Consider the following 26048-nt stretch of genomic DNA (forward strand, 5'->3'; position numbering starts at 1 on the left):
TATGCTTTATTGCACTGCAGATGTCTGATGTATCTTTTATTGGGCCATGTCTATTTGATGATGATTGATATATAGACTCACAGTCACCATCTGATACAAGTGTCGATACTTCAAGAATGGAAAATTCCCCTGATATTATTGTTGTTGAAAGCAACGAAGGAGAATATAATGCAGGAGGAACCAATGCGGCTATAGGTATTGGTTCAACACAAGTAAATAAAACAAATATCAAAGAACATACTCCATATGCTAAACGGAAAAGAAAGAAGACTTCAGGGGGCATTTCAAAACGATAACATTTGTAGATGGAACTGAAGGTTCTGAATGTGTTCACTGTGGTGAGAAAATTAAGAAACTTAAGGAAGGGATGACCACACCATTGCTTAGGCATGTTAGTGATTTCCTAATATTAAATGGTGGCAAAGGTCAGTCAAAGTTAAAGGTATCACATGGAAAGACAGATTCTTCAACTACGATCCAAAATTGGAAGTTTGACAATACTAGGATGAGGGAGGTTATTTCTCACATGATTATGATTCATGAGCTACCTTTTAATTTTGTTGAATATGACTTGTTTAATGTGGTGATGAAAGAAGCTAATCCACTATTTAACAAGATCTCACGTGCTGCAACTAGACAAGATTGTGTGTCTAGTTATGAAATTGGAAAGAAAAAAAATCAAAAAATGTTAAATGCTGTCAATCGTGTGAGCATCACAACCGATATGTGGACATCATGTCAAAATATTCATTATATGGTTGTGACATGTCACTTTCTTGATTCAGATTATAAGCTTCACAAATGTATTTTGAGTTTTGTTGATGTGCCTCCACCATATTCAGGTGTTGGTATATATGATTGTTTATACAAATGTCTAAAAGATTGGAATATTGAAAGTAAGGTGGCTAGTTTGACGGTTGACAATGCTAAGACAAATGATGTGGTTGCTAGGAAGTTACTTGAAAATTTGAATCTTCAAAAGAAAGTTGTTGTTGGTGGGAAGTTATTTCATATGCGTTGTTGTGCACATATATTAAACTTGTTAGTTCAAGATGGTTTGTCTGAAATTATAGATATAATCCACAATGTTCGTGAAAGTGTGAAACATGTAAATGCCTAGGAGTTTAAAGATGTGTTTAAGGATTATGCTGATAGAGAATGTTCATACACCACTTTGCCGAGCGACGACGATTGGAAAAAAGTTGAAGATATTTGTTTGTTTTTAGCACTTTTCAACGAGGCTACACAAATAATTTCAGGTTCTAGTAGTTCATTTTATGTTTTTATGTATAATTTACCATATGTTTTTAGTCATTTCACCATGTTAGTAATCTGACCATCTAATACTTTTACTAATCTTATTATTTTCTATTGATTTTTCATAGGCTCTGAGTATCCTACATCAAATCTATTTCTTCTAGAGCTATACGGAATAAAGGAATCATTAGATGAATTAGTTTTGGATGGGAATGCTTACATGAAACCAATGGCTGTTAAGATGAAAAGGAAGTTTGACAAATATTGGGGTCCTTGTAATTTATTGATTTCCATGGCTGCTGTTTTGGACCCTAGATACAAGACAAAGTTACTTAACTTCTCTTTTAAGGCAATCTACTCTAATGACGAGGCATCTACGCACGTTAAACTTGTTATAGATACTTTGAAAGAATTGTTTGTAGAGTATGTTGAGTAGCATAGAACTACAGATGTTGTCCAATATTTGAATACAACAGATGGAACTGAAAGTGGTGCATCAAAAAGAGGTCCGAGTGTTACGACTTTGAGATTTGGTAAGAGCATCAGAAGTAGTACTGCTAAATACAATCAACATATCAGAAGTGTTGATTCTATTACTAATGTAGAGTCAGAATTAGACACTTACCAGGAAGAAGGGGTTTATATTAGTGAGCCGGGTGCATATTTTGATGCCTTAGGGTGGTGGAAGGAGAAAAAAACTTAAGTTCAAAATTCTATCTAAAAAGGCTGCTGACATTTTGGCAATTCCTGTCACAACTGTTGCTTCTGAATCTGCTTTCAGTGGCAGTGGAAGGGTTATTGATCCACATCGTTCCTCTTTAGGAACTAAGATGGTAGATATGCTTATATGTGGATCTAATTGGTATCGTCAATATTACGGACTATAGAAAAAGAAAAACAAGGTGATATTATTAGTTTTTAAATAATAATACTTGTTATTCACAACGGACTTTACTTGTTTTTCGCTTGCATTATAGGAAATTGATGATGTTATATATGTTGATCTTCCGTGAGGTGTGACCATTTGAAAAGTTATGAAGTGTGATCATATTCAAGGTAAAATCATGCAAGTTAGCTATTAACTTTTTACTTATCTCTTTATTAGTTATTAACTTATTATTCATCTTTTTACAGATAATGTTTGTGTGATGTAGATAAAGGGCGAAGAACTTTAATTTTGCATTTTGGAAAAGATATTTGATGTGATGAAGTTAAAGGTCAAGCTATGCAAGTTTTTTTGCAGAAGATATTTGAAAAAAAAAAGACAATATTTTAAGTAATTTTGGATGTTTTTAATCGTAGGATTTGTTATAATACATGTATTTATGTTTTGGTGTTAATGGTGTTTTATCTTTATGTAACTTTGTTTATGTTCATTTAGGTTTTGTTTTTTTTATATTTGTTCGTTTATGTTCATTTATAGTGGTTTACATCTATTCATTTACGCTCGTTAATATTTGTTCATTTATGTTCGTTTATCACCATAATGAACGAACGTAAACGAACATGAACAAAGCAATTTCTTAAACGAACGAACATGAACAAGGAAATCCGTTTGTTTATGTGTTCGTGTTCGTTCATTTGTTCGGTTAAACTTAAATGAACGAATATGAACAACCATCGTTCGTGTTCGTTTGGTTCGTTTACAGCTCTACTAAGTACATTTTTTTCATATTATACATATTCATACGGTTTTTCTGTTTGAATACTTATAATATGAAAATAAATTACATAGGGTAAAAGTGTAACAAAAGAAATTATAAATTTAAGGGTAAAAACGTAAAAAAACTGTAAACTTAAGTGTTTTTTTGCGAAGTTAATATAATGGTAACCTGTTATCACCGGTAAAATGGTAAAACCGAACATTTTTTTAAAAATGTTAGGGTAAAAACGGATATAAAATTCAATTTTAGGCAAAACCGACAAAACCATGAAAACTTAAGGGTTTTTATGACATTAGCCCGATAACATAAATGTACTTACTAAAAACTTCAAAATTATAATAACGTTTAAGGTCAATAGTCAAAATAATCGTGGAAAAAACGTGTTGAAATTAAGATAATATCAGTTATATTGATACTTTATTCTTATAAGTGAGAATTTTGGTAAGGTTCATTGTTACTTCTACAATTAACCAAAATGATAGTTGATACTCATGAAGCAAAAAAAAAAAAAACCCGTTCAAAATGTAATAAATGTTTTACATCTTAAATTACGCTATTATAAAGTTTTAATTGTTATGTTAATAATATAAATTTTATATGGGATTTTTTCTAATATGTGTCTTAAGGGCACATATAAAAAGTATTAATTAATGACAAATATTACCATAATTAAATGTAAATTATATTAACTATAACGAATATTACCATAATTAAATGTGAAATGCATTAATAATCTCCATAATAAATGTATTTTGAATTGACACATATTTCAAAATCCCATTTTATATTTATAGTAAATTGTTAATATTATAAAAAAATTATATTTATATTAATAGAACTACTTGCTTTACCTAACTTGTCAATTTAGGCAATATATCATGGCTGCAAAGAAGCATTTCCTACAACGTTGATGTCCCAAAATGATATAACCCAACCTAATAGATAATCAACATAAATTCGATAACTTTTCGCTAAACCCACAAGCGGAAATTTTTCGTATCATGGGCGGAGCCACATCAGAGTTAAGATAGGCCCAAACTCACCCTCAAATTCTTATGTTTTTGTTCCTTTTTCGTGCACGCGCGCGCGTATATATATATATATATATATATATATATATATATATATATATATATATATATATATATATATATATATATATATATATATATATATAGGTTCAGGTTCATTTGAGACCATTCTAATTTTGTGAGACCGTGAAAACAAATCTAAAAATAATTTTAAAATGCAAAATAAATGGAAAAATCCAAAAATTCTTTTTTTAAATATTATTTTCGGAACTTGAATTAACTAAAAAAATATAAATAAATAAAATAAATAAAAAAAAATCCGTTTTTTTTTTTGAAAAATAAGTGTAATATTCTAAATAGAATATTACACTGACATATTCTAAAAAATAATTTTTAAATGCAGAATAAATGAAAAAATCTAAAAATTCTTTTTTTAAATATTATTTTCGGAACTTGAATTAACTAAAAAAAAATTAAAAAAAAGTTCCATTTTTTTTGAAAAATACGTGAAATATTCTAAATAGAATATTACACTGTACATATTCTAAAAAATAATTTTAAAATGCCAAATAAATGGAAAAATCAAAAAATTCTTTTTTTAAATATTATTTTCGGAACTTGAATTAACTAAAAAAAATAAAAAAATGCGTCTCACGGTCTCACAAAATATAGATGGTCTCAAATGAACCTAAACATATATATATATATATATATATATATATATATATATATATATATATATATATATATATATATATATCAGTAGGAAAAAAAGGAATCAGTAGCCCACAAAAACCGTCAAATCTTATTTTTGAGCCAAGATATAATGTATACGCTGCATTTCGTTAATATTTATGGTTTTGTTTTTAAAAATAATGTTTAAATTATTAGTTTTCAAGTTCTCATGCTATATATATATATATATATATATATATATATATATATATATATATATATATATATATATATATATAATTTATAAGAAACATTAAAAAAAAATTGGCTTCGCTTTGTTTCATATGATATAAGAAACATGAAGTACCAAATACACGAGGGAAATTGACTTATTAAAGTAATTAACTTTTCAGTTTGTTTATATATAGGTAACTATTTTTTTTTATACAAATCTAGGTAACGAATTTTTTTGGAAGTGTTCACATATGATCATTATGATCGGTTGTAGCAGGTTACATCTAGTCATAATGGTCATATGTGTACATTTCTAAAAAATTTGTTACCTAGATGTGTACAAAAAAATAATTATCCAAATGTGAACAAACCAAAAAGTTAATTACCATGGTAAGTCAATTTCTTTTCTTTTTGATTTTCCCTTCTAATTTTGATTTGGTATAAAATTTAACCTAAATGATAAATATTTTTAAAACCATACCATTTTGGTAAATGTCTTTTTAAAATACACAACTTTGGTTTAAAAAATTAATAAAAAAATATATAGATTTGACATGGAAAAAAAACATATCGTCATTTTATAGAATTTTATTGTTTAAGATATTAAATATAAAAATTTGAATTTATTAAAAAATATAAGGATCAGAAATGAAGACCAATAATATAAAAAAACACATCGTTAGATGAGTTAAAGCTTAGAATGTTGTTAATAGAGTTTTAGGTTTTGATTTGTTTTTCAAGTTATGATTTTCAATAGATCTGGTTCTCCAAATTTTCTTTCTAGCATCAATTTTTTTCTATAAGGATTGTGATGCATTGGGTTGTAGTGGTGGAAAATTCGATGAGCATACAGTGGATTGTGGTGTTGGCTCGGCGGGGTTGAATGACCGAAAAAATGGATGATGAAGACATCGATATTACCAAAGATGGAAATGAAATAGAAGTTGGGGAAGATAAGAAATGAGATGGTGATTGGTGGGATCCATATTAAATTTCTAAAATGTGGTTTCATATTTATGGTGAGGAGATGTAGATATGTAGGGTATATTAATATTTTTAAATATATAAAAAATAAATACATAAATAAGAAAATTAATTAAAAATTAAATTAATAAGGGCACAATAGTAAGACAGAGAGCAAATGCGCAACAAAAATAAATAGTATGAACCATCCGAGTTAAAAAAAAAAATAAGTTAGAGACCAAATGCACAAATTACCCAAAACCATAGGGACCATTTGTATAATTTACTCTTACCTTTTTGTTTTTTTCATATTTGGGTACCTTCTTTTTTTGTACACATATAGTTAACGAACTTGTTAAAAGTGTTCACATATGACCATTATGATCGGATGTAACCCGTTACAGCCGGCCATAATGGTCATATGTGAACACTTTCAAAAAGTTCGTTACCTAGATGTGTACAAAAAGAAAATAGTTACACATATATAAACAAACTGAAAAGTTAATTACCTTAATAAGTCAACTTCCAGATACAAGAAATAATGTAGAGGTCTTCATGGTCCATTAATATTCCCCCATAGTTCCTCTTTGACAGTATTATTGCCATGACTGGAGAACTACAACCTTCTTTTTAAGGAGATTTCTCATATGCAACAATATTTTACTTTTAACTATAAATTATTAATTATTAAACTATTATATCATGATATTTTATATTTTATAGTTTTAATAGCAAAATAGCATTAACAAAAAGTTAGCATGTTTTTTTAGAATTATGGCTTTAAATTAAAAACTAACAATAGTTAGAATAAAAATACATTATGTAATTACATACACAAGATTTTGCAACCAATAAACTTATTTAACATTAAACTTAGAACACTTGAAATTAATCCAAATGAATGCTTGAGATCAAAGGAAGTCCCAAATCTTCGCCTTGACAAGTTTGACTTTTGCGAACAACAACCGATTTCGAAACGACCAAATCGCCCAAAACATAGTAAAAACAACTGCTTCCAAGCATCTTTTCAAATTGAGTGATAATCAAACAAAATCAATCGACGAGATCCATTCAGAGATAGACGAGAAACTGGGAAATCCAAATCCCACCATCTACCCATAAGACTCCACAAATCAGACATCATCCTACAAGAAAGGAAAAGGTGGTTGATTGTTTCTATCCAAATCACAAAGTGGACATAAAACATAATCAACCTCAATACCATGTTTATCCAAATTAATTCTAGTATGGACCTTATTCAAGTTCAATCGCCAAAAAATAATATTAACTTTGGACGGAATAAAACTCTTCCATCTATTTAACTAGGGAGTTGACTCTAAAATAACATAATCAATCAAAAGGCGAGCTGATACAACTGAAAATCTATTGAATGATAGACGGACCGACTCTAAGAATCCTACTCCTCCACCAAAATAACATGATCATGACGATACCTCAAGGAATCAAACTTTAACATATCCCCACCTCCTCGAGGAGGCCTTCTAAAAACCGATAACCAATCTAGCAACTAAATTTGATTGGAAGCCAAACAATTCTTTTGAAGGTCAAGAGCGTAAACCCTTGGAAACTGAACTATTAACGGGCAGTTACCACAACACACTTCATCCTAAAACGAAATAGAATGCTCATCACCTGATTTTTCAATTCATAGGGAGAGAAGATCAATACTTTTAAGACAAAGATTTTTAGTAGACTTTATACTCACGAGCGAAGGAGAAGAGGCACCGTAATAGAAGCTTTGTTGTAACATCCCAAAAATTCAAGGTAAAATTTTTGTTTTTAAAATCCAACCAAAAACCAAAATTGTTTACAAAACATAGTTCCCAAAAGTAATAATCACAAATCAGAGTATCCCAAAAATAAATATCAAAAAATCAGAAGTTTGTGCACGATCTCGCCTTTGCTTTTCCCAGATCATCTGAAGTACCTGAAACATAAAACTTAAAATGTAAGCCAAAACTTAGTGATTTCCCCCAAAGTACCACACATAACCAAACAAATATACATATTGCATGTTGGGTCCACAACCCCCAGGCTAGATTACCCTGGCCCACAACCTCCCAGTTGGATTGTCGTACATATCGCATACTAGGTTCATAACCTCCTGGTTGGATTGCCACCTTGGTCCATAATCTCCCTATTGGATTGCCCCAGGTTTTGTTGGCTTACAACACAAAGAAGTACAACATCAACCTAAACATATTATGTCGACATATGTAACAGATAATCATATAACTAGCAAGTACATGTAATTATACAGATATACCAATCTAACATAGTGTCATCCTATATACCAAGATACACACCCTAGTGGGTCAGCATTAGTGCCTTCGACCCATGAGTACAGTGCGGTGAACCTTACCTCACAGTCTGAATTGATATAAAAAAAGAACGTTGCTCCAAATGCCAACTCTACATGTAACCTATACAACAAATAATGACCTAGTCTCAAACTACCCCTCAAAATACCCAAAATACCCCTAGGTCAAACTTAGTCAAACCCCAAGTCAAAGTCAAAGTTAACAAGTCAAAAAAGTTAAGGGAAGGTTAACTGGTTGATTACGCCCCACATACTCAGCTGTTACGTTGGGCGTAAATGCAAACCACCCAAGACCACGAGCCTCTAAAGCGGTACGTGCAATGTACCCATTGGTACATCCAACGTACTACGTCTAAATCCAATCTTCATAATAAGAGCTCATTCCTTAAGGCCTTTCCATCCAAATCAAATCTTGACTCACAACATCGGATTAAGTCATAAAGTTACCACCTTTATGATTTTCCATGGCTAGACAAAGCCCAAAAGCTAAAACCCTAACTCAATGATCCATTAAGACATCACAAATTTTGCATGGAAGGAATAGAAGAGCCAAGATCACATTTGTAACACCCATAAAATTCAAGCCAATTTAAAAATTTCTCAAAACATTTAAAACCAGTAGTTATTACAAATTTGTTTTCAAAATAGTCTAATATCAGAGTTTTCAAAGAAACATAAATAAAACATGAGGAGCTGTACAATCACGCCTTCGCCTTGCTGCGACCCCCTGATGTACCTGAAACAATAAACTGAAACTGTATGCCTCGGAAGCTTAGTGAGTTCTCCCAAAATACCCATACCATGACAATATACATATAATCATAAACAACATACTATGGGTCCAGTCAACCATCGGGTTGGAATATCCTAGGCCCTCAACCAATCGGTTGGAATGACAACATACTATGGGTCCAATCATCCTCGGGATGGAATGCCCCCAGGCCTACAACCAACAGGTTGGAATGCCCACATACTATGAGTCTAATCATCATCGGGATGGAATACTCATGACCCATAACCAATAGGTTGGAATGCCTAGGTCTATTGGCTTTCGCACAAAGTAGATAAGCCTCAACCGCTAAACAAACATGTGCACATATAACAGATAATCAAAAACGGTCTACAGACAACGAACTGATCAAACAGACCATACCATATAACACATAATATCGTCCCATCTATAAGGATACCGATCTAACAGATCATACTAGCATATCGCATAATACCATCCTATAACCAGGACATCGACCTAACCAGGTCACTAAAGCAAAAACATAACCCCATCCTAACTACCAGGATGCAAACCAATAAACATATCATTCCATAATTGGATACAGTCCATAAAGGGTCGACCTTGGTGCCTTAGACCATGTTGATATAGTGAGGATAACTCACCTCGCGAGTAGTGCTCAAGTACTGCAAATCTCTGACTGTTGTCTCGCCGGGAATCCCAAACTATTACACAATAAATACTAAGTTAATACCCAACATGACCTTCTTGACAAAATGTCCACACCATTCATTAAGTTCATTCTCTTTATTGGGTCAACGCCCAAATACCCAGCCCTCGACTTGCAAGTCCACATAATAAGCCCATTATCAGCCCAATTTACTAAATTGGGCCGAACTCTTAAATGGGGCCTAACCCCATGATCTACTATCACTATTGGGCCCAAAATATCTCATTTACAAGTTCCAACGAAGGCCTAATTCCATTTATCCCACAAACAGCCCAAAATCTGAATTCCATTTTGTCAAAGGCCCAACAGAGGACGTATGCGGGGCATACTCCTCTGGTACGCGAGGCGTACTCGTCCAGTCGTTGACCACCATCGGGGTGGCTGACCTAGTACGCTGGGCGTACTGGATTTACGTTGGGTGTACTCTACAATTTGCCAAAACCTTATTAAGTGCTTAATGGCTTAAGCACTTAAGCCCAAACTTCAGATCCAGAGACCTAACACGCCTAGGATCCATAAAGTCACGAACTTTATCACTTTAGACATCCATAAAGCTCTTAATGCTTGGTCTTAATCCATTACGATCTTATTTCTCTTTGCATGGGACACATACAACTAATGGGACCTCATTTTATCACTCAAGGTCCCTTCAAGAGTCTGGAAGGACAACTCTTTTCGTCCAAATCACAACATGCACCACCTTATGTCTTTTGGGACAATAAATGCTTCTAATAAAGTAAAGTGATGAGATCTATGCGTATATGCATAAAGTTTGGAACTTTATACCTTCTGGAGCTTATTGAGCACAAGCTAACTTCAGATCTACAAGCTTGATCTTCTTCTCCAACACTTTGATGCAATACCTTCCTCTTAAAGCACTCAAGAACACACCAAATAAGCTTAAACACACAAAGGAACGGCTAGGGTTTGGGGAGGACGAATGTAAGCTGTGGAGGATGAGGTAAGGGGGGTTTTGGTGCTCATAATGTTGCTTATATAGGCCCGAAACCCTAAATATTATGGTTTCACCCAGACATTAGTTTGCAAACTTGGTCCTTAAAAGACAAGGTAATGATAGAAGAGGGTTCGGGAATACCTGCCAAATCTCGGGATGTTACAACATTTTTATGGTTCCTAACACCTAAAAACATCTTAAAGGACAACTCTTTTGTTATGAGTAATCCATACTCATGAACACCAAGCTTATAGGACCAAAATGAACATAAACACAAGGCTAACAAGATCTAAACAATTAACTCATCAAGTTTCAGACTTTATACCTCTAAAAGATGCTTGAGGGTGTAACACTTCTATATCTAAAATGCTTTGAGCTTCTAAGATGATTCCTTTTCCTTCTCTTTCCTTCAAGAACACCAAAAACACACACTAAGGTTCAAAGATGCTCACAAAATGGATTAGGGTTTGTAATGTAACATTCTGATGATGAGGTATTTTCCATTTTAACCCTAGGTATGAAGATTAATTTCATTTTAGCCCTTATGCAAGGAAATTGTTGCAAAATTGCCCATAGTGGCGTTTATGTAATTTTGGGGACGAGCTCACGTACGTTGGGTGTACGTACCTAATCCACAAACCCTAATTTTTCGGTTGTGGACCGTATATAAACATCATTAAATCTCCAATGGTCACTCCGTTACTAGCCTCCAACCCTCAGTTTGTCCATTGCAACCTTAATCTCTTGTGTGTGTTCCTTTGAGATTGAAAGTGTGTGTTTGTGGTGCCTTTGAAGCCAGGAGAAGAGAGAAGCACCAAATTGGAAGATCACGACTACATAGATCTAGGAACACCTCACCTCCAAGATGTATCAGGATTTCACACTTATTTATTGGTGGCCATGCATGAAGAGAGAGAGAGAGAGAGAGAGATATCCTAGTATGTCGAGAGATGCTTGACCTGTCGGATGGCCAATGCCGAGAACTAGAGGCCACATGGCAGGTTGCAGCCATTAGAGGTTCCCATGTGGAAATAGGAACATATTAATATGGATTTCATCACCAAGTTACCTCGAACATCTAAGCGATTTGACGCGATATGGGTTATTGTGGACCGTTTGACCAAGAGTGCCCATTTCTTAGCTATCTGGGGGGCTCGTCGGTCCAGAAATTGGCAGATTTATATGTGCGCGAGATCTTTTCTCGGCATGGTTTTCCAATCTCCATTATATCTGATTGAGATGTTATGTTCACATCTCGTTTCTGGTAGAAGTTCTACGAGGAACTGGGTATGAGGTTGCATCTCAACACTAGTCATCATCCGCAGATAGACGGTTAGAGTGAATGGACCATTCAGACACTTGAGGACATGATGAGAGATTATGTTATTGATTTTGGTGAGAGTTAGGAATCCTACCTTACCTTAGCTAAGTTTTCATATAACATTAGTTTTTGCACCCCAGTATGTTGGGGAGAGGTTGGTTGTAGAGTCATGGTAAGGACTAAGGTAGTTCTTCAGAAGACAAAGCTTATCCAACAGAATCTGCTGAGAAAGGTCAATATTTGTTTAAAAGGAGCTCAGATCAGAATGCTCCTGCGGATCAGCCCACTATCACATTTACAGATCTTGGAGAGAATCGCATTAAAAATGTATATGGTGATAGGTTAGGGATCATTTCATGGGGATTTCACGACACTTTAAACATGTGGATCGTGATACGAAAGAGTGGCACCACCGAACTCCATAAAGATGCTCATGACTTCAACTCCTGGACAAGAGTTGATCTTTCAGAGTTGTCAAAGGCCCCTTTTGCCAATACCTCTCAAAATCCCAAGGCTACACAGTTCAAGCATTTCTTGGAGGATCAAGACTCAAGGGTTTTCCTTCAATGAAGACTGCAGAGTCGATTATTAAAGTATACCCAAGTGTAATTGATCCCAAAACCAATCAACCTCTTCGATCTGTGATGTGGCCAGCTACCAATCAAGTGAATCAGATTCCTATCCTTCAGGATCATCCAGATGGTTCTCTACGGTCCATGTTGTACTGGGTGATTGATGAAACTACTGCATCTGTTGTCATCAAACTTGAAAAGGGATGTATCAGCTTATATGACAAAAGAGACTTGCTTCAGTTTGGAAAATGGGAGTACATCAGTTGAGCCATCATGAGATTAAAGTTGCAGAAGACATCTTTGAGCCAGCTACCAAAGAGTATACGACTATGGTTATTGATATCATTAACAAGCGGATGTGGAATGGAGCAATAGGGAAGTCAGATGTAATGGTGGTCGACAAAGACTGAGCTCAAGCTAGCACCAAACCAAGGGGGAGATTGAAGGGTCTAGTTAGTGGTTTGCTCTAGGCTTTAATTGTAATAAGTTCTTTTGAGTCTTTATCATGTTTTGGTAGGTTGTTAGTGTGCTTACGGCCCACAAGTGAGTTTGCGGCCGTAAACCTATTTACGGTCATAAACCCAACTTCCGGCACAAGTCCACTATATATAGGGTTGTTTAGGTCATTAATGGTTGTTGATGCCAGACAGTTCACGACCAAGTGTAAACGAGTTGTACTCGACGTTTCAAGTAATAAACGTGTGCAAGCTTGTTTCAACTATTCTTCTACTTATATTCTTGTTTTTGTGATTGTGTGATTGTTTGATCATTGGTAAAGATCCATTTTAGGACCTTACACCTCAATACCTACTTCCAAAGTATGATTGACTGTGGACAGTTTGAAAAACCTAGTTATTCGGGAAGTCAAAACATGCAAAGTGAAACACAAGAACAATATTAATCCTATATGGCCCTAACACTTTGAGTGTAAATAAAAACCCTTTTATCTAAGCACCATATTGATTACTCATTATTCATGGTATAATGTTTCAATTTATCAACTTAATACTTGAATTAAAACAATAGTCATTCCATGCTCCAAGCATGCACACTATGTTTACCTATGGTCCTTTCTTTTGCGAAATAGATCAATTGAACACGACTCCAATGATGCTCATTTCACAATCCCAATCCCTTTTGTAAATGTAAGAATACCAAACTCTTGCCATTTACTGTAATATGTTAGATTGTAAACTTATATGTAATGATTCTCTTGTAATGACTATGCACAATAGTCACAAAGACTTGGCAACATACATTACAAAGTATTCCAATGGAGATCAATTCCATGGAAATGAAGTCTCATATTCCAAGTACATTCTTTTGAACATCCTTCTTTGCATTAAGTTTTCTAATATTACACAGATTCAGAGAATGACTTCCACCTATGAAAACAATTCCATATTACCATTTTGACTATCACTTCTGAACAAGAGTTGCCTCTTTTCAAAATATGTCAATATGGTCCTTTCCGAAGTTTACACTATACTTCAAATTGTCCATGAGCAACCAATCTTTGGTGAACCTCAGATTGTCCTCAGCAATTGCTTAATCATTTTAGTCATATCCAGTTCTATTCCTTTTTCCCTCTTAATTCCCTAAGCATTTGGAAAATTTAGAATGGATGTAATCGATCCTATACCCGAAGCATGTGGGACACGATTCATGCTATAAAATTTTTTATTTGCCATGTTCTCACAATTTGAACTATGAAGAGGGATGTCGTAATCATAATCGAATTTTAAGAATGCAACATATACAGAATTTCCTTATGTTGAACCATTCCAACATAACATTCATATATATATATATATCCATGACTAAAGTTGATTAAAATCTCAATCTAATCGTGTAGAATTGGAATGAAGTATAAAATCCTCTCCCTTAATTATAGCAAAACAACTTTTGAAGGAGAATTGAAACTTTTGTTTTCTATAATTAACATTGCTAACTTGCAACACTAAACATAATAATCATGCTCCCACTAGCATAATGATTATTATCTTACCAGCATAACACTTATGCTCCCACTAGCTTTGACATGTCTGGACTTCTAGAAATCAATACTTTATTTGCTTTCTTACCAAAGTTCAGATTTCTGATACGAGATTGCTTTGATAAGACTTTATCAAAATCATACATCTTTTCTTAGATAGCTCACATGCATTTAGGCCTTTTGCCATTCTTACTAGTTAGTGCGTCGGTTAACCACACACGCTCCATTAATCACATGAGAATGCAAATATCACAATTGTTATCTACTTAAAATCTACCTAGTGAAAGCGTTTCCTCACCATCATTTCCATGAATCGAAGAGAAACCTTATGCCACTTAGATTTTCTATGGCGTAAATGTTCCTATCCATGTGAATTTGTCATAACCATAATCATAAGACAAGGTTAGTGACAAAACCAAACTCATATGGATTGAACTTGTTTTAATCTTAATTTCTTGCCACTTGGCAGCACATGGCCTACCATTTCTTCTAGGATGTTATGCAAACAATTTAGAACTCATAGAACTCACAAGCATAGTCAACTTTTAACTGGAATAGACACAAAAATAAGAATATGTCAACACGATAGGTTAGAAACCTCAAGTCGTAGGCTAGTGATTAACAATACTCTTGTTTAGTTCTTGAAACTATCTCAAGATGTTTTAAGACTCCCACTGACCTCTTAACATATAAGATTCTCTTGTCAATAACCATTCCTTGACAAAACAAATTATTCAAGAGTTAGTGCGGATTCTTATCAAGATAAACACTTCTTCCAATTGGTCTTAGTTGGTTTTTGTCTTATCCAAAACATCACAACTTACCAATCTCAAATGTACAAGAGTAAGAAACATGTTACTCTACATTTGATAAGTGTTATAAACCTTTCTTAAAATTATGTCACTCAAGTTACAATCTTAGAGTATGACTCTAAGACTTGTTTTGGAATGAAGTATGATTTATCTTTTCATTTGACCATTTCCACACTTCACGATTCCTCTCCTTAGCCAAACAAATGCACTAAGGTTTTCTTAGAGGATCGATTGTGATATGGTTCCATAATCACTAAGATAATCATAAAACAAGATACTCAAGTACTCTCCCATCTCTTCAGATTGCAGAAACTTTTACCTTTCTGCCTTATTTGATTCTTCTTATCCGTCCTGCCATACATTGAAACTTTTCCAATGTTTCAGAATTACACTTAAACTTGTAAGTATAACCATATTTACTAAACTTTAGTAAATCATAATGAATAATATTATCGATCTTTTTGGTGGACCTGACTAGCGCACAATCAAGTGTACCCAATCCTTTAGTCCTTTCACTTGACTCACACATGCATGTGAGCAAGGACTTAATCTTAATTTCCCAAAGATGAATAATTCTTATTCATCATACACTGTAAGTTGCATGATTCCAAGTTTCTATCCAATTGAAAACTTGGGTGATGAGAATCTTTCCTTATTTGGAAAATTTAGACACTACCAAAAATGAAAGAATTAAATTCATATTTTCATTATTGCTAGAAACACACAAACATCAGTTTTCCATAAATGTCATTGCAATGAGATATCAAATAAAATAAAACAAAATTTTATTTATTTATAAGATGCGGAAAAAATCTTTTTCCTTACAATGCAACTTTAAATGGAAACTATGTTATTACATATTTCCTAGCAATCTATCATAACTCTCTAAGTAGTATCTCAAGAATCCGATTTTCGAACCATGCAATTGAAATCCGTTTTCGCGATCAGATTCAACATACTCTTTCTTTAAGTTCCCTTCTCTTTGCTTGATTCTACCATAAATTAAAATGTATTAAGAATCTTCAAATATGAACTTAAGAGAGTTAGATAGTGGACTTACCTGAAGCAGAGTCAAACTTTTTGACTTGACCTTCTCTCAGGTCTTTCAGGTTGTTAGGGCAGCTTCACAACCAATGCCCCTTCCTATGGCAATAGAACAATATGGACCCTTTGGGAATGGTACACTGGACTATCTCAAACTTGCCTTTCTCTTTACCATTTGGTCAACCGAGTTGACTATGGCTGATCCCTTTCCATTGGGAAGAGAAAGCTTTTCTGATATCCAATGTTACCAATTGTCAATGTCCATTGTAGTTTCAGAAGTTGATCTGCTAATCAAATTTGCTTTACCAGAGCTCCAAATCATTGCTGATTCAGCAGAACCAAGCAAATAGATAAGATCATTAAGGATCATGTCATAGTCTATTACATAATAGTCCCAAAGAAACTCACTATTTGACTTAAAAAGTGATTGAACAACCAACTTTTCAAGACTCTGACACCCAACTCTCCCAGCTTGTCAATATGTGACTTCATCTCCAAGATGTGAGCACACATAGACCTTGCTTGCCAATAGGGCTTGAGTGACCTTAAACTATTCAAGAACTTGTGGGTTAGGGAGAATAATTGGAGGAGATGGAGGGAGTGAAGAAAGATTTCTGGAACATCATCTTCATTACGAAAGCTTGTTCCAAGAGTTTTGGGAAGATCATAATTGTCTGAACCAGACATCTTTTGGGAAATATTCAGGATTGTTGATTTAAAGTCCTTAATATAACACCCAATACGAAATATTAAGGCTAGGACCCAACACAATATTTTATAACTTGGAAGAGGGATGTCGTAATCCAAGCTATAGAATATTTGAATGTAGGCGAATAACGATTCACCAATTTCCACCATGAAAAACGAAATAATTTATTAGGTTTTAATTGGATTTGAAACTCCTAGATCTTTTGAGATTCATTGAACTTTTCAATGGCATGTTTCAATCTCGATTGTGCCCTCTCAAGTTTTGTGACTGGGATGCCGAGGATCACATAACAAGGTGTGAATAACCATGCAAATATACTTGGTACCCTTAATATTTACCCCTCAATCGATGTGCCGGTTAACCACACGCGCTCCACCAATACTATGATAAACATTAAGTTACCCTTTTCCTGCCTTGTTAAATCAAGCTAGTGTGTCGGTTAACCACACGCACACCACTAACCGACTTAAGCAAAGTGAAAAGTGTAATTTCATGGGTTAGCACCAAATTCACATTTTCCTAAAGTAACTAAGATTGGGAATTTATAAAAGGTTTAGTTACTTTATATTTATCATTAATACTTTTAATGAAGGGAGAATTCTAGTCCTTGTCCTACCCGTTCGGCTTACGACCCTTCCACCAGTCAAGGAAGTGGTGGGTGAGAGTGGACACCCATTAAACTGTCATTTTATAGTCAGTAACCTTATACCCCCCCTTATAGACCGACTTCGTGAATGAGGCCTACTAACGGTAAGACTAACTTGCTCTTATACATACATATATATATATATATATATATATATATATATACATACATACATATATATATATATATATATATATATATATATATAACTTATAATACTATATAATATAAGGGTTGAATTTTTTACTTCTAAAATTCTAAGGGCTTAACTTGGAATTAAAGTATTCATGAGGGGTGATGCGACCTTGGCTTCGACCACCTGCTCTGAGGAGATGCTTCTACGCCGGAGACGGATCTGTGGGGTCATAATTAGAGAGATGCGTTAGAGCCGTCCTAGGGACTATGCCCCGGGAGCGGACTCCGACGATCAAGTTAGATCAACTGATAGATCTGAGATGGTCCTCCATAGCTGGAGAGAACCATCTTGGTGCTGGTGGTGGTGTATGGTGGCTGATGGCGGCGGGTGGTGGCTGAGCCATGGGGAATGTCTAGGGTAAAGGTCCAAGGGAAAAGATCTAGGAGAGGTCCCACTTCATGGAAGGGGCACTATTCTATTTATAGTGGACAATCAGGGCAAGGGGAATTAGGTCAGGCCTTGGGCCAGCCTAATTCAGGCCCAACTAGCAAGGAGCTGGGCAAGGCCGCCCGGAGGCGTCCAGCATGACTGGCGAGCGCGCACCAGGAAAGAATGTCAAGGGAGCACCAGGCCGGTTCAGCGGGAGAGTCCCCAGCAAGGTTGGCAAGGGAGCACCAGGCCGGGCCGGCGGGAGAGTCCCCAGCAAGGCTGGCAAGGGAGCGCCAGGCAGGGCTGGCAGGAGCGCATCAGGCCAGGCTGGTGCACTAGAGTAGTCTAGGCCATGCTAATGGACCATATATCATCAAGTCCTCCCAGTCTGGTGTTATTGGTACGCGACCACTGACATCGGACTGGCACTAGTCATAAAAACTGTGTGTCGTCAAGTCCCCCTAGTTTGATGCGATTGGGTTACTGACAATCAGATCAGACTAGATAAAGCACCAATACATTATATAACAAAGAGAACAACCGAACCTCGCCCACGATAGCTGTGGGGTTGTGCGATGAGCTATGTACTGCTTGATCTGACCTGATACTCCTTCATTGAGAGGAGTACGAGCTGATCGGTGTGATGCAACGTAACTGCTGTTGCGATCGTGTGGACCGAAGCTGCTAAAGAGTGTTACGCGGCACTAACGTCTTTAAATTGTCGGACCGGCATAGCTAAGAAGTGTAACCTCGCCATGCAGTCACTGAGACTGTTATTCGGCACAAATGTTGTTGTAGTTACGCGCAAATGGAATATCACCGATAACCATCTACATAGTCTGCATTAATAACCGCCTTGGATGTATTTCTTGCTTGGGCTACACCTAGCTGGATTCCCCCCAATCTGATGTGGGTAGTGTAGGTAGCCGCGTCAGACTATTTCGTCGAACCAATAAACCGTAAGGTTGCTGACCATAATATAAGTGGCAGAGATTCTGAGAGCTGGGCGATTAGGTTGCTAGCGAGGGTTACCTAGTGAGACTATTGTCGATAACCAGACAACAGAATTCTTGACGAACATGCAATGAGGCTATAGGTAGGAAATATGCAGTAAGACTGTTGCCGAGAGCCAAGCAGCAGAGGTGCTAAGGGATGAGCAATGAGGCTAAAGGTGGGGTTACGCAGCAAGACCGTTTCCGAGAGCCAGGAAACAGAGGTGTTGTGGGGTACGTGGCGAGGCTACAGGTAAGGTTGCATAGCAAGACCATTTCCGAGAGCCAGGAAACATAGATGATGTGGGATACACAGTGAGGCTACATGTAAGGTTGCATAGCAAGACCATTTCCGAGAGCTAGGAAACAGAGATGTTGTGGGGTACAGGGCGAGGCTACAGGTAAGGTTGCATAGCAAGACTGTTTCTGAGAGCCAGGAAACAGAGATGCTGAAAGGTAATAGGTAGCAGGGCCACTGTCGGGATGACCTTTTTGCTGGAGATTAACCTCACTATAGCAAGTTGTAATATGGATAACACTTCATCGATCGTCCAAGCACAAGAGACCCATGATGACTGTGAGAGAGAAAGCACCGCGATCATGGTATTAGACATGGAATAAGCATGTTATGTGCGACTTATGGTGCGCGACTTATGTTGCGCGACTTAAGAGAATAGCTCGGGCTTAGCAGCCAACGAACATGAAGATGTCATGCGGGAAAGCATCGCGTGTAACAGATCGGGTTTGGCTGCTAACGATCATAAATACATCACATGGGAGAGCATCGCGTGGAATGGATCGGGCTTGGCTGCCAACGATCGTAAGTACATCACGTGGGAAAGCATCACGTGGATTCATATAGGCAAAGGTTGCAAACCTTTGAGCCTCGTTGGCGAAGCATGCCGTTGATGGAGTCGAGCTGAGAACCCAGGCGACTCAAGGCAAGGGTGCTGAACCCTGCATGCGGAGCGTGCCGCTATAATGAAATCGAGCTGAGAAGCTAGGCGACTCAAGGAAAGGGTGTTGAACCTTGCATGCGGAGCGTGCCGCTATAATGGAGTCGGGCTGAAAAGCCAGGCGCCTCAAGGTGAGGGTACTGAACCTCACATGCGGAGCGTGCCGCTATAATGGAGCCAGGTTGGGAAGCCAGGCGACCCGAGGCGAGGGTACTAAACCTCGCATGCGGAGCTTACCGCTATAATGTGTTGGATTAATGTCTAAGTCCATAACTATAATTGGTAAGACTTGACCCAACCCGACATGGTCCATTTGGGTTGCACTTCACCGACACAATTTATATGGATAATCTTTTGAGAATAGTATGTTTATGATTAATATTAATATATTGTAAGTTCTAATATATTAATATGGAATCATATTATTTAATTAGTATTGATCAAGAATTAATTTATAATTAATTAAGTGATCAAAAGGAACTAATTAAATATGGACTCTTATATATATGGAATGGGCCAAGTTCATTTAGGTTGGGCTAAGCTTTCATGGATAGTCCATGGAGTGTTTAACCCATGGATCCTAGGAAATGAAAGGTCATGGGTATTAGGATTTAACCCTAATCCTCCACACTATATAAAGATGTCCTTGGTTGGTGAAATGGGCACTAGTGTGGTACACTAAGAAGGGCTAGCCAATTTCACTAGAGAGAACCAAGTACTCATATTCTCTAAAGTCTTCCAAGGTGTCTTGGTGATTTGTGATTCCACTTGAGGCTTCCACACTATTGGGGTTAAGCTCTTAAAGCTTGAAGACATCAAGCTACATCAAAAGGTATGTCATCTAACTAGTACTTTGTAGTATAAGAACTTCATAATATGCTAGTTAGGATTAAAGTTCTTATTTGCATGTATTATAGAGAAAACATAGATCCAAGGTTTATAGGGTTGCATGTACACCATAGGAGTGTTAGAATGCTCTAAACCCAACATAATGGAGTCGGGATGAGAAGCCAGGTGACTCGAGGCGAGGGTACTGAACCTCGCATGTGGAGCTTGCCGCTATAATAGAGCCGGGTTGGGAAGCCAGGCAACCCGAGGCGAGGGTACTGAACTTCGCATGCAGAGCTTTCCGCTATAATGGAGTCGGGTTGAGAAGCCAGGGGACTCGAGGCGAGGGTACTAAACCTCAAATGCGGAGCTTGCCGCTATAATGGAGTCGGGCTGAGAAGCCAGGCGACTCGAGGCGAGGGTACTGAACCTCGCATGATTGGACGTAGCACCCCACAATCTAGGCATCTAGCTCGTGTGATCAGTATGGGTTAAAGTGGAATGGTACCTGATGCTTTGTTGCATCGCTAGTCGTACTAATAATTAATGCCTTGGTGTTTTGTCTGTTTTTCGAGGGCGATGCGGGGATGCTACTTAGAGCTGGATATTGTAGCTACTGTCAAGTGGTTCATAGCGAGACCATCGTTGAGAGCTGGTCATCAGGGCCGCTGAGAACCGAGCATCGAGCTGCTAGCGATAGATGAGTAACTCGACCATTGAGGGCTAGGCAACGAGGCTACCAAGGATTGGAACATGGGGTTGCTCTTTCGATCCGGGATATTAGTGTCACCTCAGGGATTCACTATCACAAAGTATTAGCTCTTTGTGTTGTTAATATTGTTTATAAAAAAGCCTAAAAGAAAGCCCAAGCTGAGAAGATACAGTCCATATGACAGACCCGCATTTTCTTCAATTTTGTGTTGTGGGCTTTAGTGGATGGCCCACTATCTTTTTTATCAGCCTTCGAGGGTTCCATATGTTCTATCGTCATCTGACTGTAAGCCTTGAAAGAGTCGTTGACCTCCTCCTCTTCTTCCCTTTTTTTTGTCTTCCGTTCTTTTCCAGAACTTCACGCCTGAGATAGTCGGGGATTGGAACGGAGGATCAATTCTTTCATTGATGATGTTGATCTGTTAAGTCAAGGTGGTCCAGAGCCGCTCTCATCGGTGCTCGCTGCATCATTATAATTTGGAGGCGACCTGAGATAGTCGGGGATTGCAGCGGTAGGGGAACGACGGTAGTTCTAGGGAACTTCGTCGGACGTCGCCGGTTAGGAACGAAATATGATGGTCTGATTTCGACCACCAGTGGTTGGCTGGTGGCACTTTTAGATATGGTCACTGGCAGAGAGTCAAGAAACATGAACCAAACGATGTTGCCCCACCGGAGACAACAGTTGCGTCGAAGTTGGAGGCGTCGGGTTCAGACAGCCACCATTTGGAGAATGAAGTGGCTGTGGTTCAAGTTGCTTCGTTGGAACAATGACGTTATGTCGTTGGGATGGGCTGAAGACAACGACATCTAGTGCTATTCCGGAGGTCGCTACTGTAAGGCGAAGATCGTTGTCGGTATCGCCTCATCGGAGTGGTGGCATCAAGTAGCTACAGATAGTGGTGACTTCGATGGCAGATGACGCATGGGCTACTGCTGCAGGAAGGTCGATGGTGTTGCTTTGTTGAAGTCATACGCGATCGGGTGAGATGGCAATTCAGTAGCTGGTTCGACCGGTAGAGACCCGAGCAGCCAACCGAAGAGAGATGGCCTGGTGGGGCCCACCTTTCTTTTTGACGTTTGTGCCATGTAGGGTTTTTCAAAAGATGTACTGACACTGATGTGTCTTTATAAACATGGCGCAGATGTATTATAGACCGGAAAATGACTTAGGAGGGTAACTACCTTTTATCCGTGTTTACATATTGGCAACTTCTTCTTTTTTGTACATAATAAAGCAACTAACTTGTTTTAACTGTTTAAATTACACCAATATTACCGGCTAATACCTGTTTTAACCGGTAACTCAAAGGGAAAATGAATTAGGAGGGTAACTACCTCTTATCCGTGTCCACATATTGGCAACTTCTTATTTTTTGTACATAAGAAAGCAACTAACTTGTTTTAACTGTGTAACATCTCAAAAATCATGACCAAAAATTTCGTTTTTAATTTAATACTAAAACAATAATTGTCAAACCATTAATTTAATACTCCGGCATCGGGCCCCGCCCAGCATTGAGCCCCTCCCGGTATACATATATGTCTCTCTTAGACCCCGTATGTCTCCGGGCCCCGCCCGCTAAACACATACAATCATATAACATGCTAACACATAAATAAACATACTCTACTGTATCCCTGTCCTAAGAAACATACTCTGTTAATAATGGTATACAGAACTTCGTCCGTACTCAGCTAGTTCCAGGCAGGGCTTCAGCAGTGCAAGGTGAGTCTCCTCACTGTGTGAATGGGTATAAGGCCACAATGTCAGCCCATGTAGTCTATGAGTAGGAAGACTCGAGGGTTAGCCCTAGGCATTGTATGCTAGTATGTTATTCCAGACCAAGGTCCGATGTCGGGCGGGTGCCCGAGGAATGTTTGCATGTTAGATTATACTTGTTGTGTGTGTGTGATACTTGTATGTGCCTGGTAGGGAGGTGAGTGTGGGCAAGGTCCCGTATCTCATCACTAGTTGAGTACGGACGATGTTCCGTATCTCATTATTAGCAGAGTATGTTTCTTAGGACAGGGATACAGTAAAGTATGTTTCTTTATGTGTTAGCATGTTATATGATTGTATGTGTTTAGCAGACGGGGCCCAGAGACAGGCGGGGCCTAAGAGAGACAGATCTGTATACCGAGCGGGGCTCGATGCCAGGCGGGGCCCGATGTCGGAGTATTAAATTAATGGTTTGACAATTATGGTTTTAGTATTAAATTAAAAACGAAATTTTTGGTCATGATTTTTGAGATGTTACACAGTTAAAACAAGTTAGTTGCTTTCTTATGTACAAAAAATATGAAGTTGTCAATATGTGAACACGGATAAGAGGTAGTTACCCTCCTAAGTCATTTTCCCTTTGAGTTACCGGTTAAACCTGTATTAGCCGGTAATATTAGTGTAATTTAAACAGTTAAAACAAGTTAGTTGCTTTATTATGTACAAAAAAGAAGAAGTTGCCAATATATAAACACAGGTAAGAGGTAGTTACCCTCCTAAGTCATTTTCCCTATTATAGACAGTATACAGATGGTACTTACCATCTCTTCCCCCTTTTTTCGTTTTGTTGAAACAAGAATATATCCCTATTTCAGTGTAATATTCGTTGTATCTTTTCTTTTCTTTATCCTGTGCACAAATTGGTCCCACACGGAGTTTTTGTCTTGTAATTTACTTTTTTTGGACCTAAGGGACTAGCTAGCTTTGTTTGGACTGTACTTTTTCTTTTCCCGTGAGTTTTCAGAAAATTATATGATCCATACTTTTTGATATTTTAGTTGTATATTCCATATGGATGCGATCTTTGACTTGCTTTTCTCTATCGTGAATTGTTTTTGAATTGTAATGCACACTGGACATACTATCTTCTCCCCCTTCTTTCTTTTTATTTTTGAAAACCATTAACTAAAATGGTAAAATCATTGGGTAAAAGTAATTTTACCAACGTTTTAAAATATTGAAAGATTACAAAACAATGAAAAATGAGTTTTCTAGAATTTAAGAAGATAAAAAATTAATAGAAACTTATTTCTTCTTTCAAACATCTAAACAACTTGAATAATATTTGAGAATCATAAACTAAATATGAATTTCTGAAAAATATATGAACTGAAAGTGGGTTAAGACCCATCAAGTCTTCTCATCCCTTCCCTTTTTCTTTATAAGGGTTTTGTAAAATGTACAAGCTACACAGTTGTATGTACAAATAAATGTTACAGGGATGGGATTTGCATAGAAGATTATGGGCTCAAGAGATTTTTTGAGAAACATACAAGAAAGTTAGCCATTCTTACAAGCATTTATTTCAAGGATAGGAGGTGTTAACAGAAAATCTCTAGATAAAAACGATTTTCTAGTAATATCGGTTAAAAAGCCGATGAAAACTTTTCTTTTCTTCTTAGACTTGCTGAACAAACACAAGAATATGAACAAAAACGAATTTGCTTTGGGGTTGTGCGATGAGCTATGTACTGCTTGAGCTGACCTGATACTCCTTCATTGAGAGGAGTATGAGCTGATCGGTGTGATGCAACGTAATTGCTGTTGCGATCGTGTGGACCGAAGCTGCTAAAGAGTGTTACGCGGCACTAACGTCTTTAAATTGTCGGACCGGCGTAGCTAAGAAGTGTAACCTCGCCATGCAGTCACTGAGACTGTTATTCGGCACAAATGTTGTTGTAGTTACGCGCAAATGGAATATCACCGATAACCATCTACATAGTCTGCATTAATAACCGCCTTGGATGTATTTCTTTCTTGGGCTACACCTAGCTGGATTCCCCCCAATCTGATGTGGGTAGTGTAGGTAGCCGCGTCAGACTATTTCGTCGAACCAATAAACCGTAAGGTTGCTGACCATAATATAAGTGGCAGAGATTCTAAGAGCTGGGCGATTAGGTTGCTAGCGAGGGTTACCTAGTGAGACTATTGTCGATAACCAGACAACAGAATTCTTGAGGAACATGCAATGAGGCTATAGGTAGGAAATATGCAGTAAGACTGTTGCCGAGAGCCAGGCAGCAGAGGTGCTAAGGGATGAGCAACGAGGCTAAAGGTGGGGTTACGCAGCAAGACCGTTTCCGAGAGCCAGGAAACAGAGGTGTTGTGGGGTACGTGGCGAGGCTACAGGTAAGGTTGCATAGCAAGACCATTTCCAAGAGCCAGGAAACATAGATGATGTGGGATACACAGTGAGGCTACATGTAAGGTTGCATAGCAAGACCATTTCCGAGAGCTAGGAAACAGAGATGTTGTGGGGTACAGGGCGAGGCTATAGGTAAGGTTGCATAGCAAGACTGTTTCTGAGAGCCAG

Source organism: Lactuca serriola, chromosome 5 (genome assembly GCF_051521515.1).
Source record: "Lactuca serriola cultivar US96UC23 chromosome 5, Lser_US96UC23_V15, whole genome shotgun sequence".
In the NCBI taxonomy this organism is placed as follows: domain Eukaryota; kingdom Viridiplantae; phylum Streptophyta; class Magnoliopsida; order Asterales; family Asteraceae; genus Lactuca; species Lactuca serriola.